General features: G+C 45.3%; 1 long non-coding RNA gene across 2 annotated transcripts; it reads right to left on the bottom strand.

Moving 5' to 3' along the window:
- Positions 1–513: 513 nt before the first annotated feature.
- LOC108352516 (uncharacterized) lies at positions 514–11,822 on the bottom strand. 2 transcript variants are annotated; one of them, XR_015636330.1, is made up of 4 exons: positions 11,675–11,822; positions 3,910–4,067; positions 3,705–3,738; positions 514–1,166 (listed from the first exon to the last, which is right to left on the bottom strand). It is a non-coding gene; the product is annotated as an uncharacterized LOC108352516 (long non-coding RNA). The 2 variants fall into 2 exon arrangements; XR_015636331.1 differs by lacking the exon at positions 514–1,166 and adding an exon at positions 1,984–2,245.
- Positions 11,823–19,969: the final 8,147 nt, after the last annotated feature.

The following is a 19,969-nucleotide window of genomic DNA, read 5'->3' as shown; positions in this document are numbered from 1 at the left end:
GGTCCCAGTGAGAAATCCTGTTTCAAACACGGTGGGAGGAGCCTGAGGAATAACTCCAGAGTTTGACCGCTCCCTGTCTCACGCTCATGCATACATGTGGATGCACAGAACACATGAAGACAAGCTTACACGCAGAGACACATGCTCAGGGAGACAGAGTGGATAGATCACGAAGGAGCAGCATGTCAAAAGGCAGACAACCCACACATCATTCAGCTCACACTTACATACCATGCACCCATGTTCAAATTGAGGTTGGTCTGCAGGTTAGAATCCCATGGGACACATGTAGTTGAGCTGAAGGTTGTTCCAGAAAAGATTCCAAGGCTGCATCTGGGCAACCTGGGCAGAAAGCCATGTCCCGGTGCACCACACAAGCATCTCCAGGGACTCATGCCACAAATTAGTCATTCCTAGTGTGTAGCTTTTAAAGGGCCATTCCCAAAATGTGTTCTTGCCAGACATAGGCAGCAGATTTTCATGCTCTGGTATAAAAATATACAAACAACAAAGTCCCAGAAAGGAACTATTTCCATGTCTTTAATCTTTCCCATATTTCTAAAGACATCTGGCTGTACGATGTACAAATCCTGTGATTTTGAATCACAGATTCTCAGAGGCAAGACTCTGGCATCTGTTTATGTGTGCTTGATATTGGTTGTGTAACTGGGACTGCTGGGCCCATGCCAAAGCTAAGTTAAGTGAGTTGGACTTGGTGTGGATGGATGGTGGGAAGTTAGGAGCGAGGGTCTTCTCGTCCTGTTCTTGCCCAAAGAGCAGTTATAGCACTGTGGAAATTACACAACCTTCAGGACCCTAGGTTGCCTCTAAAGTGATGATCATAACCCTAATCTCAGACTGGTACAAGGCGGAGTGAGGCTGGGGATGGAGCTGCAGTGTTCCTAGGCAGAGCCAGAGTGGTCATGAGGGAATGACCCCTGCCTGTCTGTGGAAAGAGCCCTGGAAGCTGGGAGTGCTTCCATGCCCAGGAAATCCAGCTCTGGACATTGAGGAGAGACATCTGGAAGCCTCTGGGTCCAGACACTCCAGATGCCAATCATGGAAACACGACACTCTGAAAAGTCAGCAGGCCCAGGGATCCAGGAGCTAGCTGATCTGCAGGAGTCCAGGACATCGAGCCAGGGTCAGGTGGTCTCCCAGGCATTCTATGAGGATGCAGAAGGGATCTTAGAGGCACTCAACGAAATATTTACTTATGAAGGAAAGGACATTTCACCGAGAGCTCAAAGCCAGCTGTGTCTGAAAGGGGGCAAGAAGCCCACTGCCCAGGTGCTCTAGAAAGAAAACTGTGACACTTGTCTTCAGATTTGTTCAATCCCCTGAGATGACATCAGTGTGGCACTCAGAAGTAATGTGGGTAGGCTGGGGTGGGTCTCAGTCGGCAGTGTGCCTGGCGTGCACAAAGCCCTAGGTTGGATTCTCCAGGATCGCTGTGAACTGGGCATGGAGACACACACCTGGATCCCAGCACCCAGCAGAGGCAAGAATATCAGATTCATCAGCCTCACCTACAGAGTGAGCCCAGGGTAGTCTGAGGTACGTGAGACAGACCTGCTTTTGAAAAGAAAGCCATGGTGTGATAGGATGCTGTGAGAAGACAAGAGAAGCTTCCGAAGAAGCAGAGATAGTGTTGAAGCCAGTGGATTTTCTATTACAGGCCACAGTAGGTTAAAGTGTGTGTGTGTGTGTGTGTGTGTGTGTGTGTGTGTGTGTGTGTGTGTGTGTGTAGGTCAGTGGTATAACAACTTCGAGCTAGACATTGCGGTAGGTGGGGGGTCAGTTTCTATGGAAGATGCAATGCACAAAAGACCATCTCGAAGCAGATCTGCTTTTCAATGCCACAGTGTACTGGCAGTCTGCACGTTGCTAACACAGACCTCCTTTAGCAAGCTTTTGTTGCTCTAAGTTCTGCATAGTTGTGGCTACTGCTGATTTGAAAAGTAGACACGGAAGCCTAAATGAGCTCGTTTTTTAACTGTTTCTTTTATCAATGTCAGGTGACATGTGGAAGCTAATTTGGCTGAACTCGGAGATGTGTGTTTACCCCAGCATTAGGGAAAGAAACCAGTAACCGAGTGATTTTAGAGCCAGAGGAACGGAACTTGGGTGACTTCAGTTCTGTAGCTCTGTAGCTGGACATGTTTGTAGCTACTCCACGGGAATTGGTACTACAGTGCTTCGTCACCAGCTGACTCCAGGCAGTGAAATGTATGACAGGTGGGACCTAACAAGAGGCAATTAAGTCATTAGGGGCTTGTTCTTAAGAGAGATGATGAGCATCCCCCCTCCCTCTGTCTCTGTCTCTGTCTCTGTCTCTGTCTCTGTCTCTGTCTCTGTCTCTGTCTCTCACTCACAGGCCCAAGACCACAGAGGTAAAGTAGCTGAAATCATAAGCCAAAATAAACCAACCTCTCCTCTTCTAAGCTACTGTTCTGTTTCTTTGTTATGGTAATAAGAAGCTAACTAATGCAACCAAAGGCATCAGAGATTGCGTTGTCCACCGAACGTCTGTGCCAGGAACTAGAGAGATCATTTCCTTTCTTAAAAGTGAAGAAATGGACACTTAGTTTAAGGGAAGAAGGAAAGGGCCCTAGGGTGTAAGTGCTTGCAGTGCAGGCCTGACCACCTCAGTACACATCCCCTGAGACCTTGTAGAAGCCAGACGAAGAAGCAGTGTGACCCGTGTGATCCTGGGACTGGGGATGCTAAGAAAGGACAAGCTATAGACGCTCATGGGCCAGCCAGCCTGGAGCACATGGCAGTGGGCAGAGGACCCTGCTGTAAATAGGGTGGGAAGGAGAAGAATGACACCGGAAGGTGTCCTCTGACCCCACACGGGAGCTGTAGTATACCCACACCTGTCTCCACACACAGTAACATGCACGCACATGGACACACACACATACACACACACACATACACACACGCACACATACACGCACACAAAGTCAACAGCATACAGGGAGGAAAGTGAAAATTATGAGCAGATACCAGTCTTTTTTTTTTTCTTTTTTTCGGAGCTGGGGACCGAACCCAGGGCCTTGCGCTTGCTAGGCAAGCGCTCTACCGCTGAGCTAAATCCCCAACCCCGGATACCAGTCTTAATTTGTGAGTGCTCACGGCCTCGTTGGCTTCGCTTGGACCTAGGCAAGTACACAGTGACCCAAGTCCCTGTTTGCTGCTCTCCAGCATCTTTTGTGACTCTTTTCCAGAGAAAGACTCATAAACAAATTGCATAAAAATGCAGTTTCCTGGTGGTGGTTTTTCTTTAGAGAAAACATGTCATCTATGGTGACATTTGAAAGCTGCCAGAATTAATTCAGAAGCAAAGACGTGAATTACGCTGCATTCCCAGAGTTTATTGTGATGTGAAATTTACTGGATTTGATGGGTCTCATACACATGTGCATGCATGAATGAATGAATGAATGAATGAATACATACATACATACACACACATACACACACATACATACATACATACATACATACACACACATACACACACATACATACATACATACATACATACATACATACATACATACATACAAATACACAAGAATTTTTTTACATAGAGTCTTATTCAGGCTAGCCCTGAGTTTGGGATTTTCCTGCCTCAACCTCCCAAGTGCTAGGTAGGTTTGCAGGTACGTACGGTCATCTCTATGGCTTTAACTTACCTTCCCATGGCTTTTCATGACCCCATGTGTGTCTCTTGAAATACAGAAAAAGAAAACATCAGAAGTTATAGCAAATGAAAACATTGACTTTGTTCTGTCTCCTCTCTTCTCCCAGGAATTAAAGTCTCTCTCTCTCTCTCTCTCTCTCTCTCTCTCTCTCTCTCTCTCTCTCTCTCTCTCTCTCTCTCGCCCTAAACTCTCTTACCTTGGCTTTCTTATCAGTCTCACTCTCTGAAGTCTGGGTGGCCCACGCAGAAAGCAGGCTTTTCTGGTGTGAAGAGTCCAGTTTCACTCATTTCAGCTTTGTCCTTCACTACTTACACAATCATGAGCTGTTTGTTCTTCAAGTCTCAACGTTTCCATCTTTAATATGGGGAGGGGATTTAAGGACAGCCAGTTGTTTAGGAAAGCCTGCTTTGCATTGCCTTAAAGAATTAGTAATTAGCTTATTGCTTTGGCCCCGTCCTTAGGGACCCACACTAGGTGCTCTGATCAGAGTTTTGCACGAGGGCTCACTCTGACAATGCCCATGTTAGGTGGCATTGAGGACTAAAGGCTGTTCCAGCCTTTGAAGACCCTGGCTCAGGTCTATAGACAATGCGTGCTATAAGAGAAGGATCCAGGGATGTCAGCCAATGGGCTTTCTGGCTGCCGCGCCTGCTCTTGTTTCAGCTATCAAAGCAGCCCCAAAGACCAGACTCCTCTTCCACCGCCCTCAGACTCACAGTGCTCTGCCCGTATACTTCCCTGCCCTGCTATCTACCTAGAAAGCCAGCATCGCTGTGTTTATTTACTGATTTTAAAGTACCAACTCTTCCTTCTCAATGACATCATCAACACCATCTTTACTTTGAACTGTCTTATACATCAGAGCTTATACTGAGCAACGAGGTCCAGGCTGCGAAGCAGAATTGATCTTGGCGCCTGACTTTATGTATTTGTTTTAAGCGTCTCTTATACGCTAGCTTAGTGACCAGCTAAGGTCTTTTCTGTTGTTGACAGCAGAAGCTGAGCAGAGCCAGACCCCGTAGTGCTCGGTCCCCACTGTCCCCGGGTCACACGTTCCTTCTCTCCTTCCTTCATTTTCCACAAAGTATCTGAAGTATTTACTTCAGTACAGCTATGCAGATGAGGAATTGTCTTGTGCTTTTCCTGGAATGTATTTGTTTTAAACAATTCTTCTCCCAGATGTACAATTATAGACGGACACTTGTTGCCGTCTTTGTAATCATCGACGTGGTCATCATCAACTCTGTTGTCGCTGTTGAGTGTTTCTAGCGTGCTCCTTCTTTATCTCGTTACTGCCAGGAGGTTAACTGTTAATTTTCCCATCACTCCTTTGGAGGTAAGGAATCTTTTCCAACTGGCTGCTTGAAAAGTTTTCTTTTTAATCCATCTGCCCAACTGTGCCACTTGTGTTTCTGACTCTTGATGATTTTAAGAATTCCTAAACAGGGAACTTAATTCAGTATTGTCTCAGCTAGCATCACACTAAGCTTCTCACGTGCTTAGTTTGCTGTCTTTACGGAGCACCAGCTACATGTGTTGAACATGCCTAGCATGCACCATATGTGCATGTGTGTGTTTACCGTTTATCAATATGATTCCCAATTGAGGTCTTTACTTTGACAGCACTTTCCATGTCACAAATGCTCTTCCGTGTCTACTCTTCTAAATTCTTCCCATTCGATTCTTAATTAGTGCCACCCTATTTAGTGAGGATTACAGTAAGAGAAACATCTCCTACTGTGTGCCAGGCATGAGTTCGAACCATGGCGTCTTTCATCTGGAGTCCCAGTGTATCGCCAAAGTACATTATTATTACCACTTTGCAAATGAAAGTGCTAACGTTTTTTGAATTAAAAAATTATTACTTCATAATTGTGTGTAGACAGGACATGTTAGAAGGGACTGAGCACATGCCATAGCATGCTTGTGGAGGTCAAAGGGAAACTTTTATGGAGTCCATTTTGTCCTTTCACCTTTACATGGGTTCTAGGGATTAAAGACAGGTCAGTAAGCTTTGTGCCAATGAACCATTAATCTTGTCAGCTCCAAAGTTCTTAGTTTTAGCTTCTTTTTAATTTTTAGTTCTACTATTATACTTGTGTTTTAAAAACCATGGGCTATAGTTTTCTGGTGTAAGTTTCCATTTGGAAATCTATTTTCATGTTCATTCCTGATCACTCCAATACTGGGGGTCATCTGTGCCTCTTTTATTTAGTCTTGTATTTCCTCCACATCCTCCGTCACTGGTTCTGTTGTCTGGCAGCTCTTGGAGTTTTAAGCAGAAGGCATCATGGTAAGGGTTCTGAATGGGCCGATAGGTTTTATTACCTTCCAGACATCATTGGATTTTTCTCCAGGCAGGAAGCAAGAACACAGGCAGATTACCAAACCCCAACCCTGGATGAAGGGATTATCGTCACGCTGGCTTGCAGAGTTAGGCTACAGGAGTCCCAGCGTGTCACAGGCGAGCACAGCTTATCATGTGATGTTTAATGCTGGTCTGTGTGTGAACACGAGCTGCTGCTCACTGCACACACAATCCTGAACAGCTGCTCTTTGCCATGACTCTCGTGGCCACGTTGTCAAGAAAACAATGTCTTTATCCCAAAACTCTGGGCTTCAAGAGACATAAAGCAGAAAATGGTGACCCCTAACTCTCCTGATGGAGGTGGGGCTTTGAGGGTTTCTAACCAGGGTGACATTTGTGAGTGACTGAATCACTCCCAGGACACCTCTAATGTGGTCCCCCAGGGATGGGGTTCCCTGCACTGAGCTTTGGAATAGAACAAGGCAGCCCTGTCCCGGAGTGAGTTCAGGGGCCACCTGTATCTCAGGGGGTTCTCAAGGCCTCCTTGGTGATGAACGGACAAAGAAGACACTTGTGGAAGTGTGGAAGGAGGGGAAGTAAGAGAGTGGCAAATTCCCATTTTCTTAAAGTTGCCGGTAATTTTCCTCACTGAGATGAAGTTTTGATAAAGCCAACAAACAAACAGAAGAAGATGAGGGCCTGTAATTTCAATGGCAAAGAAGAGATTAGGACACAGTTAGGGAAACTGAAGGCCCCTGAGGTCACACTGTCCTGTAACACAGTGTTCCTGGGAAGGGCCAGAGATGGCAGCTGCCTTTGAAGGACTGACGGACTCTGCTGGGTTGAGGATGCTGCCCTATGGGACACTGTCTTTTAAAAACCCTATCTTTGTGATCACTTAGCAGGTACATTAGGAAATAGCATAGAACCTGTATCCCTTCTTCATCATTCATTCATAAATCAGCATTTTGCTTTGATTTTGAACGGAATGTGTGCTAATTATGTCGGCATCTCTAAGAAGATCCCACAAACCTTTTTGAATGTCAGCAAGAAGAGGAGGAAGGGTTATTGAGTTTAGACCTATTATGTATGGTTTTTCCTTTGCTTAGAAATTTTATACTTCATTTGCAAGCTTCGATCCTGAACAGTGAAGAAAGAACCGTTTTGTTTTTTCAACTTATGACAAAGGATGCTCACCAGCGTCCAAAGAAACTTTGACACCGAGAAAAAGCAGATTTTTCGTAGATGACATAAAGGAAGCCTGCTTTAACACACGCAGACTCGGCTGCCAGGAGAGCCACAGCTGTCTCATCGCTACTCAGTCCCCAATCCTGGGCCAAGCCTGCTGGCTGCTTGTCTGGCTTCCATGTTGAGCCATTTACAAAGATCTAACAGGAAACGCTGGCTTTGCTTCCTTCTGTCCTGAGTTTTTGAGGTTCAACTGGAAATGCACTGTTTTCTGTCATGGTATAAAAATACAAAAAACTATCCTCCTTTTGGGGACTGGCCATTACCTGACTGTTCCAAGGTGATAGTGAGCACAGAGTGTTCTCTGTGTCTGACCAGTGCCGGGTGGCATCCGATAAGGCGGTATGATGGCATCTCTGATCCCGGTGATCACCATTCCTGCCACGGTAACAGGTTGACCCAACTGACAGTCCCCGGCGTATGTCGTCCCTTGGCTACAAGAGCTTAGATGAATATTCTCACTTGTTGCCTGCTGAGGGAATTTGATCCTTGGTGAGGCTGTTAATGAGGGAAGCAATAGAAAGTTCTGCCTCCTTGGGCTCTGGGTCAGAAAGGCAAGCGTCTTCTGATTCAGCCTCTAGAAGCGTCACTGACTCTGGGATTTTGTTGCAATTATTCCTGGCTCAACCTTCAACGGAGCGCCATCTGGTGGCGATTTGGGGCTTGGGCGCCCTCTGCCTCTGATTTTAGACAGAAGGTCAATCTGTTGAACATTTGGGCAAAGCCATCAGGAGGAAACTGGTCAAGGGCAGCAAGAGGTGCTCGCTAATTGAGCAAAGGTATTTCAAAGCCCTGGAACTTAATGCTTATATTTTCAAAGAGGGAGAGGAGAGGGAGGGAGGGAGAGAGGATAGGAGAGAGAGAGGAAGGAGAGGAGAGAGGGAGGGAGGGAGGGGGAGAGAGAGACAGAGAGACAGAGACAGAGATAGAGAGAGACAGAGAGGGAGGGACGGAGGATAAGAGAGAGAGAGCCTGGGAAAGTCAGGGAAGGGGGGAAAGGGAAGGAGAGTGCCCGAAAGTTTCTATAAGAGGTCAGACACTGCTGAATTAATAAATGTCTTCCTCAAGCAACAGAGGAAGACAGATGTCCTGTTAGCAGAAAGCCTCAGAAACACTCTCAGCCACCCAGAGAGGGGAATCCCCACTTTTCCTCCACTCTGTTGTTGAGACCAGTGTTGTAGAGGACCTCCATGTTTCCACTTTATGAGACGCTCAGTGTAGCCTGAACAGCATTCAGCCCCTCTTGTTAAAAGGCAACTTGCTGTGACTTCATTAGGTCAGAAAATAGGAACTCAGCAGGCTGAGGAGATGGCTCCGTGGCTCAGGCACTTGCCTTTCAAGTGAGCTAGGACCCTTAGCACCCGGGTCAATTCCTTCCCAGGGCAGCAGTCCAGTTGTACTGGACCGATCTCCAGAACAAGCTATCTACCTAGGCTTACAGAACTGTCAAGCTCGGTTCAAATGAGAGACCATGCCTTACTAAAAAGGTAAGGCGTAGTAAAATGATGGAAAAGAGCTGATTGTTTACCCCTGGCCTTTCCATGTATGACTGCATGTCCGCACATGCATACCCACACACAGGTGGATGGGAGCACAATACACCACACACACACACACACACACACACACACACACACACACACACACACACACGTACACAATCATATGCGAAAACAAAACAAAAAAAAACTTCTCTGATCAGCATCCACCATTCAGCTCTGTAGGAATCTTTCTCTTCTTGGAATAGCGTATGCTTGCCTGTAGCTGCCATGTCCACTGGTACCGGCTGGTAGTGTGACACGGGCAGCCTTGTCTTCACACAACTCTGGGAACCAGAGTCTGGCGTGAAGGTGCCGCTGCGGCTGCTCTGCTTCTGGAAAGAGTGTCCCGTGTCTGTCTCCTTGTTGCTGTGCTGGTGGTGCTCTCTCTAACGCTCTGCTTGTGGACAGATCACTGTGATCGTAGGGTTGTGTGGCATCCTTACTGTGTCCCCTCACCACCATCGCTCCACGTCTTCCGTCTTCACATGGTACGTCCCCTTCCCCTCTCCTTAGGGGACCACTCACACTGCCCTGGGCTCCACCATCCTCCCACATGACCTCACCTTAACCTACATCTTGGTGGCACAAAGGAAAAGATTCGTTTCCTTCAGAAGAACTGGAGTTCTGACGAATCTGTCCATAAGAAACGGGCAAGGCAGAAGCCACAGGTTCTAGCCCGCTCTGCTGCATGTTCTCGGATTTCCATTTCACGGACCACGGTGAATGACAGACACAGCAGAGGAGAGCTCTATGTCCCACTGTGTCGCTCAGATATTTATAATTTATTTTATTTTTAAATTACATATATACGTGCATGCCAGTGTGTGTCGATGTGCACATGTGAGTGCCAAAGCCCACAAGGCAGGGAGGGGTCCAAAGGAGGCTGTCAGATTCCCTGTAGGTGGAGTTGCAGGGCGGTGGGGAGCTGCCTGATATGGTTGCTGGGAACCAAACTCTATAAGAACACTGTGCTCTTTTAACCACTGAGCCACCTCTCCGGGGAACCGATGTGTTTTTCCTCAGAAAGGCCGTCAGGGCCTGCTGTTTGTTGGGAAGATTTATATGTCGTTCACTTTTTACCTGTTCTGTTTCACAGGCATAAAAGGAACAGCTATAGCCTGCTACAGTATAACCTTTGTCTCCCCGGCCACAGATCCCACGAGAAATGAGTACACTTTCCCGTGAGACCTTCTGTCCAGGACAACTCCTTTCTTGGCACACGTCTGCTCCACAGGTCACACAGTAGAACCCACTCTAAAGCATGCGGCATTGCGATTCCTTATGCACTGTGCCTGGTGCTCCTTAAGGAAACACTGCGCTCCTGCCTGAAGCAGCAGCCCAATTCTAGCGTGGCTTGTTGGCAGCTCAGATGGCAGCTACTGTGCTAATTGGTTTGCATGCATTGTTTTGTTTTGTTTTTACCTTAAATATATGTGTTTATTTATTTTGCTTTTTCCTTTACCTTAAATAATTTAAAATTCCAAACATGAAAAAGAAACACTAATTCTTTGATTTATTAGGTCTCTTGGAAATCTACTATCAGAAAAATAATCTGAAATATAAAAGTTCATTAAATCATCAGGCATTTTCAGTCTGTTCAACAATAAGGTATTGTTGGCTAGAACATAGACAAGGTATTATAAATGCTTCGAACCTGAAGAACAAGAGCATACATATGAGGAAGACACAGACTGAGGAGCTTGTATATAAAAATATATTGCATTGTTTTGTTTAATCCCTGAGATAAGCATGGTACAATTATTATTCCCACTTTACACAGGGTGCGGGTAACGGGGCATCTTGGCCCAAGTCGTATAGCATGTTAGTAACAGAGCTGGGATTTAAAAGCACATGTATGATTCTAAAGCTCATGAAGTATATTTATTAGTGGTTTCCACAGTGACCCTCACCACTCACCATTCTAGTGATCTCTGTGTGTATAATGTGTGTGTCATACGTGTGTGTGTGTGTGTTCTGTGTGAACAGCATAGCGTGTTGCACATGTACGTGTCTGCCTCATTCTCTTGAAACACTGCCTCTCACTGATCCGTACCTGGGTTTGAGGCAGGCAGGCATAGGAGACACTTGAGGCCTGAGACCCCATTAAATTTGGGTTATACTCATATTCCTCCTCTTGTGTTAATGCACTTGGCAACCTGGTTCCTCCACCTGCAGGCACTGTGCACACACACACCCTCCAAGCGGTACACCTAGCAACCTCAAGCCCCTACCTGCCCCAGGCTCCATGTACTCTCATATATCATCTTCCTTACCCCTAGTAACAGGCTAGTTAGCGGTTTCAGTTTAACTGTATCTCCAGCGTATGGAGGTATGAACAATAAAAGGGCTCAGCCTGAACTGGGTTTTGGGGTGTGCTCTAGAAAACGTTAGGCACTATCCTCTCTTTACTCACCTATGTAGAATGTGGCCTGCATATGATTACAATCAGATGTATCTCGGAAGGGACATGTACAGCAGAAAAAAATGAACATGTGATCTTACGTATCACTCAAAACAGAGAACCATCCGATCTATGTCACTAAGTAACCAAACTCCTCTTGAACCCTCTGGAAGAGAGGCCCAAACAGTAACGGACCATGAGAACCCTCACTCGTGCGGTCCACTACCAGTCTCCACAGCGGTCCCTCTATTCTCTGTACCATGCATTTGCTCTGAAGAAAATCACCTTGCTTCTTTTGCAAGTATGTGTGAGTTCTTCCTTTCAGATTTTAGGATAAGCAGCCAAAACCCTGGAAGGGCCTGGCTTAGACCCTGATCACTGTTAACAAACTGGCAACTGGCAAGACCCAACAATCTTCCTGACTCTAGCCTTCATCCCCTCTGCTTAACCCTCAGCTGTTTACCTGGGTCCTGGAGATTTGAACTCAGGTCTTCATGCTCGCACAGCAAGCCCCCTCAGCCGCTGAGCTGTCTCCAGCTCCCCTCTCAACTTCTTGTTTCCTGCACCCATACACCTCTCGCTTACAAGAAAAGCAACCCAAGTTCAGGTTCACAGGGAGAATGTAATAGTCTGTTCTAGTTCGGGTTTCTATAGCTACTACGACAACACAATGACACCAAAAGTGACCTGAGTAGGAACCTTCTGTACAACAGTTCATTGTAAAAAGCAGTTAGGGCAGGAACTCAAACAGAGCAGGAGTCTGGAAGCAGGAGCGGTGCGGCGGCAGTGGAGGGGTGCTGCGTACTTGGTTGTCTCTCATGGGTGGCTTCCTTAGCCTGTTTCTAACACCCAGGACCAGCAGTCCAGGGATAGCTCCCCAACTGTGGGCTGGGCCCTCCCCCATTTCTAGTAAGAAATTGCCATATAGTTTGCCTACAACTCAATTTCGAAGAGGCAACGTCTCACTTGAGGTTCCTTATCTCTGATAATTATAGCTTGTGTCAAGTCGACAAGAAACTAACCGACGCATGATCCAAACCCATTTTAATGGGCTATGTTTTCCTGTTGACCACTAGAAGGCGCTATGCCAACTTTTCTCTTCAGATCTTGAGCCCTTCAAAATACATTCATGAATTCTTGGTCTCTCTTTGGGCCTTCGAAAGTCCAAATAGATTACAGAAATAGAATCTGCGTGGGGCCAAGTAAACACAACTGGGTCAGTGCACTAACCCATTCAGTGTTTTTTTGGGCTTTATGAAAAATAAAACTGTTCCATAGAGACTATAGACAGTGTTGAATCAGCCATCGGCTGATACACACATTACAGTCTTGGAGCTGTGTGAATGTGAATGTTTTGACCCATAAAGAACCATACAAAGGCTATCGTCAGCAGCATCACTAGATAATGTATTGTTCACTTCAATCCAGGCGAAGCTATGGTAGCTTTTGTAAGATAATGTCTACTCTCTACAGACTATGTACCTGGAGTGTGTTCTCTGTGAGTCCAGCCTATGGTCAACCTTGTTGGACTTTCAGTGATGTGTTTATTTATCAAACACATATTTACTGTTGGCTTCCAAAGTCCTGTCCTTTGTTAGGCGTGGTGTATGTACCAGTGAGCCAAAGGCCAAGGCTCCCTGCTGGTGCTTCGTATGTTGCAAGTGCACGATATCAGGTGTGCGAGTACATGTCCATGTGTGCATGTGCGTGTATGTGTCCAACCAGTCTCCATTAATTGAAAATTCCCTATTAATCTAATCACAAAAATGAACTTAAGTGATTTTTCTCTCAGATCTGCTTGGTACCATAGCTTTGTATTTTTTATGGTGATTCTGCTGCTTTCGGTGCTAAGCACTGCCTATACGTCAAACTACAGGATGACTGAGATGTGTCTTATTCAGAAAATAAGTGTGCCAGAGAAGGGCAGTTGAGGCAGGAGTTATATAGTGCTGATTACCATAGTTCTGTGTGAGTGGATTAAGGGCAGGTATTAAATGAGGCCTCTTTAAAAGGAGAACAACACGAAGCAGGGTTAGGTAGACTATACATGAAGGAAAGTGTAACCAAACCAACCGGGGCTTCCCTTGAGGACGATGGGTTAATATTTGCCAGTGTGGTCTTCTTGGTGACTGCATAGCTACTATGAATAGCATGCACTGGCTCTCGGTGTTTGTGCTGGAGCTCACCTGTGCACATATTAGACCGTGAGTAACATTCAGTTGACCCTGAACAGGACTGCCATGGGCAGATATCCCTGTGGCTGCTGGGTGAGCTATCAAATGGAATGAGCCATATGTACACAGTGGGGAGGAGGCTTATGGAGTAAGGGAATCTCTGACTTGCAGTCCAAAGACCCTGATGCTGGCAACTTTCCTATAAGGCAGGAAGACAGGAAGGAATAAGGAGAGGAAAGAGAGGGGTTGGGGATTTAGCTCAGTGGTAGAGCGCTTGCCTAGCAAGCTCAAGGCCCTGGGTTCTGTCCTCACCTCTGATGAGAGAGAGAGAGAGAGAGAGAGGAAAGAGGACCCTATCTCCATGCACTACAAGGTTTCACAGAGCCGAGGGGAAGGGAGCTTACTGTCTGTCTCTGGGGCGACTGAGAGAGAACAGAGTCAACTGCATCGCAATAGACTAAGTGGTGAACTTCTATAGATAGTGAAGATTTTAAAAATAGTTTTTTTTTCCTGTGCCCTAGCCAGAACTATGTTGCTTTAATGGTTACAAAAGTATTCCTCATCCTCTTCAGAGATGGTGTGGAGCACTTGAGGTATGTGGCTGGCTTCCTTTCTGCAGAGCTGAGTGGAAGGAAAGGATTGGGGGAAAGCGGGGTAGCAGAGGAGAGACAGCAGTTAGACAATTCCTAGAGCTCTCCAAAGGGAAGAAGGAGATTCCTTTAACATCCAGAAATGACTCTGTAAGATGTGTAGTATCCAAGGTCTGCAACATTATAGTTAGCTATGCAAAAACATACAGAAAAGGGGACTGGACCGGTAAGAATCACTTCAGGGAGCTCTCTTGGTTAGAACTTGTGAAGGATGTTGACAGCAACCTAAAGGGCTTTATTTTCCCACCAAAGTCAGAAACCAGGAAGGCAACTCATAGGCAGCGGGGAAGCAGCTTGTAAATACCTGACTCGGAACCACTCAGAACTACTCAATGGTGCTTTTGTTCTCTATCGGGAAATGATCTTTTTTACTGAGAAAGGTATAATAAAAAGAAGCTTAGAGAAACGTGAAACCAGAGAGGAAGCCCTGCAGCTTTAACATTCTGATAAATGCCGAGATAGTGAGAACAGTCTGGGGCTCAGCGTGAGGACTGGGAGCCAGTCCAGTGGAAGAGCCAGGGAACCAGAGAAAAGGCTCGTCTCCAAATGGTCTGATGGATGAAAATCAGGGGCAGGTAGATTCTGAGAAGGCAAGGAAAGATGGTGCTCATTCCTGCTAAGTATTAGAACCTACCATTAAGCAATTGTAGGCATAAGCACCTAGAGCAGCTAAACATATTTTCTCTTTTTGTGTGACAGCTACTGTCGGGAGGTTCAAAAGGTTCATATATGTGGATGAGGAACATGGATTGGATGCCTTCATGCTATAGCCATGTGTGGGCAATGCCTGACCTGGAGCATAGACCAAATGCGTGCTTTGGGTCTTCCCAGTTCCAAAACACAGGAAATCTGTGCAGGAAATCATTTTGAACAATTCTCTGCTGCTGTGCTTGAGGGCCAGCATACAAAGAGATGCCTGTGCTCCTGAATGGCTTCAAGAGGTGAAATCCAGGGATTCCACCCAGTCTGCTCAAAGCGAGGGCAGGTATGTTCACAACAGCATTACTACTACAGCCGAGCAAAAGAGACCAGGGAGCTGTGTAAAGTGCTTATCACATAAACATGAGCACCTCAGTTTGGGTTTGCAGAGTCCACATAACAGGCCAAGCATAGCTGTGTACATCTATCCCCTGAGGAATGGTAGGAAGAGGGAGGAGACAGAGACAGGCAGATCTCCAGTTGGTGAACCCAGATTCAGTGACTAGAGTCTGTCTCAGAAACCAAGATAGCTAGGGAAATGGCTCTTCAGTTAAGGCCACTTACTACACTATCAGAGGACCAGAGTTTGCACACCAGCACCCATGCTGAGCAGCTCACAAAAGCACCTGTAACTCCTGCTCCAAGGTATCTAACATCCTTCTTCTGACCTTCATGTGCACCTGAACACACATGTTCACATACACAAGTAAACACACACACACACACACACACACACACACACACACACACACAGAGTTCATTAAAGCATTTGGAAAGCTAAGTTAGAGGACAAAGAAGACAACCCTTGATGTTGATCACCGCTGTTCACATGCATGCACACATATTCATACACACCCCTACACCTGGACATACATGTGCACATTCATACACCACACACATATACAAATGGAAACAGCTCAAGTGTTCAATGTGTAATGAGTAAATACAATGTGACATAGTCACATTTTAAAATGAGATATACATTTTACAATATGAAAATGTCACCCAATGAAAGAACAGCCAAGAGAAAACATGCTATATCCATATAATGAAATATGCTAATATACTCTTGCAGTAAGAAAGAATGAAATGATGTGCTCTAAAACACTGATCAGATTTTAGAATCATTTTCACTGAGAGAAGAAAGTCCCAGAAGACGGTACAGTGTGTCATTTCACGTCTTTCTATAAAGCACCCGGAAAGATAGATTTAGGGAGAATAGGAGAATTCGTGGTGGCTGAGCAACTGCTCAGAGTGGGTACATGCCTTCCTCGGGAGTGATGACGTTTCTGAGATTGAAGGCAGCCATAGTTGTATACCTGTGTGAACATGTAAGCATGACCATATTGCACTTTAAATGCATGAGTTATATGGTGTATAGACTTTTCCTCAACACAGTTAATTGGAGGGGAATTCTACCAGGGGAAACATGTTGCCTGCAGTTTTAAAGGCACTCTACCTCCTTAGCCTGGGAGCTGCCACAGTGTTACTGGCCCCTCCTGGATCCCTTTCGTTCCTCCCAGTTTAGCTACGGGATTGGCACTACCAGCACTGACCCGGCTTCTCTTTCCTAATTGCCTTTGCTCCAGCTTGGCTCTGGAATCTGGTATTACCAGCCCCAGCCTGGCTTCTCTCTCTGTCCACCTTTGCTCCAGGATTGGTCATGTTACCAGCCCACTCCCGAAACCCTGGAATCTGTGGATAAAACACTTGCCTCTATGCACAATTGCTGGGCACAGACAACTCCTGCCTTTACCAGTTTATTATCTCAGTCTCTTCCTCTGCTCTAAACTTAGTGGCTTGCATTAGCTAGTCCCCACCAACATCACACACCCTCCGGCCCCAGCCTGTAGCAGAGGCTGTAGACACCTTCCTTATACTCCTGCTGCTTTTTTCTCATTCCAAAGCACAGCCAAAAAGTCCCCTCCTTCTTCCCTGAGTCTCCTCTTCCTCTTTGAAGAGACCCAGAAGTCCCACCTGTACCTTCCTTATAGCAATTGGCCCCTGGGCTTCTTTATTGACAAGTCAAGAACCAACTGGGGAACAGAACCTTCCCTTACAGAAACATACTGAAGCATTATATGAGTTCTCTCTGGTCCCGAGGAGGAGTTTCCTTTGAGGTATTGACTTCCTAACCAGCCTGCTACCATGTTACATACCCTGTTACATGACAGAGCCATGAGTTGTCATCTTTGTACTTTCAGACACCAGCATGGTTCTCAGCCCAGAGGTCGTTCCTACGTGTTGTGGAGAAACATATCCTAAGTGAGTACTTTTAGTAAAATATGACACTGGATGCTTCTGAAAAGGTACTTGTTCCCAGAAAAGACCCACAGACTCAGCCAGTGACATGCCTCAGTGTGTAAAGGACCTTGACAACAAACAACATGCTGTGTTTGACACCCAGGACCTGCACGGTAAAGGACTCATACAAGTTGTTCTCTGATCTCCACACAGCAGCTTGGAACATATATGAGCATGAGTGTGTACACTCATACAAATAGATAAATAAACTATAATTAGAAAACGACTTTAAGACTCACTTTATAATGTTAAAATGCCAAATTTGATCAAAAGTAAACAAAGGAATTGACAGCTTCATTTTTTCAAACTTTTTTTTCATTGTTGAAAAACAGATTATGCAAACAAGATGCAGACATTCCTTCTGTGTAGGCAGGGAGAGATGGACTTTTCAAAGTAAATTTGCGTGGTTTTGACCAAAGTCATGTCTTTTTCTGCTTCATCTTTTGCTATTAAGCACTGCAGACTCGGTTTTCTTCAAGAATGTCCACCGAGTACTTGATGGTATAGATTCCTCTGCTAGCAGGCAATGGTATACCCTGCTTAAGAAGGCTCTGTGAAGCAACATGGTTTATGAATGCTGGCTATTCCATTTTCATGAACTCATACTTCCCAGCTACTCTGAATGAGGAGTCAGCCATTCAAGTCCATCTGTAGGAAGAAAAAGCTCCCTACTCAATATATAATGTAGCCAGGAAACAGGTTTTCTTCTTTGACAATCCAATGGTGTTACCATCCAATGAAATCCCTTCCTAGCACATGGCTTACTGTGTGTGTGTAGAGAGAGGAGAATTAAATGCTCACTTGTGATGCTATTTTTCACTTCTCAGAGAGGCAAAACCCACAAGTGGAGTAACACTTGCTGGCGGGATGCTATGTAGTGCAAGCCTCAGAGAACTTGGAAATAGCTAACATAATTACATGCATTACCTTCTTGTTCAGCAATGTTAGCACTAGGAACCCCTTCCAAAAGCCATACTGTCAAAAGTGAGAATAGCACACACACTAGGACTTTCTTGGTACCCTGGGGAGTATGAAAGGCCAGGAATAGCCCAAGGTCTCAGCAGCAGGGAGCTCTCTGAAGGAGTTCCACACGCACACTGGAAGCCAGGAGGGAAGCTCTCTGTGTGCCGACGAAGACTGAGAGTCATTTTGAAGTGCAACCCAATAGAGAATGTGTTGTGTATAATGAGCTATCCTTTCTCTAGAAAAGGGAAGAATGCATGTGCACACACATCTATTTGCTTCTGCAAAAAAAGTGGGTAAGTAAAAAATACTGCAGCAGAAAAATATAACAGAGTGAGTGTGAGAGAGATCACAGACTCTTCTCAAGTGATCTTCTTGTTTAGCAGTGATATGTGTGTATGTGTGTAAATACTATAACACAATCACATAAAAACATTTTAAAAATAAAAAAGCACATATGCATACACACATGTACAAATACATAGTCTTAACTTGACTTATAAATAGTAATATGAACTCATATGGTATCGTTTTAAATATTTTTTTAGTTCTCTTCACTAAAAAGATCTAAAAATAATGGTCATGAGTGACCAACTCACGAAGAACATTCACAGGTCTTCAAATCTGTTCAACAACGAATGGAATAAAGTCTTCTCAGGAAGAACTGATTTTCTTCAGAGACAGGAGATATACAAAGTGAGCCTAGACCGTGTGAGGGTGTTTCCAAAGAGGTTTAACTAAGGAAGGGGGGAGAACCTGAATATAGGTGGCACCATCCCCTAGGCTGGGACCCTAGTCTAAAGAACAAGAAAGGGAGCTGAGTACTGGACTACACCTCTCTTTGCTCCTTGATTGCAGATGCAGTACAATGAGTGGCATCAGACTCCTTCACCACTCGTACCCCTCCTCAGTGAACTGTACCTCCTCAGACTATGAGCTAAAGCACAGCCTCCTTTCTTGGGTGGCCTTTTGTCAGGTGTTTGGTCACAGCAATGAGAAAAGTAACTGATATACGCCGTGATGTATACTGTATTTCTTTCTCTTTTTAAAAAGATTTCTTTATTTATTTTACGTGAGTTCACTCTCTCTGTCTTCGGACACACCAGAAGAGGGTACTGGATTCCATGTGGTTGCTAGGACTTGAACTCAAGATCTCTGGAAGAGTGCTCTTAACCACTGAGCAATCTCTCCACTCCCCTGACTGTATTTCTTTTTAATAGTCACAGTGCTGAACAAAAATTGTCAAAGAAGAAAAATACTCAAACACTAAAAATAGTCAAGCATTAGGCAGAAATGTTTGAGAAACAGGAGACAGTTGAGGCCTACATGCTGATGGAGCCAGTCCCCGATGTCTCGTTTTTGAGGCAATGTGATAGAGCCTTGGTTATCAATGATAGCAAAAATTACAACGTTAATAAGGTAATGGAAAGAATCACAGGAAGCCCATGTGTGCTAGCATCACTGCAGCCAACACAGCTGATTGTATCCTTTATAGCTTAATAAGGAAGTAAATCGGGAACGAAGAGGACTTCGTCCAGTAAGATGTCAGTCCTGAGTAGAAACGCTGTCGTTCGTCAGTCGACCGATGGTTGGTTGTTTCTGGCTGTCTCCCAGTGAAGCTTATCAGACTGTCGAAATTATAAGCTTAATGTGGTACCATTTCTTTGGGGGACTCACCATGGCCCCAGAAGACACTACTTGTCGAGCACGGTGATGTGCACTTGCAATCCTAGCCTTTAGAAAGCAAAGACAAGAGATTGTTGCGTATTTAAAGCCAGTCCAGGCCTCCTAGGGTACCTTAGAAGACCTGTCTCCAAAGTTGGATATCATCACATAATAAAAAAGTGTGTTTTTCAAGTGGAGGCACAGTTCTTGCCTGGGAAACTCACAGGAAAATGCCACTTGACACTTCAGAGAGATTAGTTTTCTCTAAGACAACATTTTTTTAAGAAGTTTTGCTCAGCTGGG

This window comes from Rattus norvegicus, chromosome 13, assembly GCF_021556685.1.
Source record: "Rattus norvegicus strain SHRSP/BbbUtx chromosome 13, alternate assembly SHRSP_T2T, whole genome shotgun sequence".
NCBI classification, from domain to species: Eukaryota; Metazoa; Chordata; class Mammalia; order Rodentia; family Muridae; genus Rattus; species Rattus norvegicus.
The sequence above is the reverse complement of the archived record's forward strand: the minus strand, read 5'-3'. Positions and strand labels throughout refer to the sequence as shown.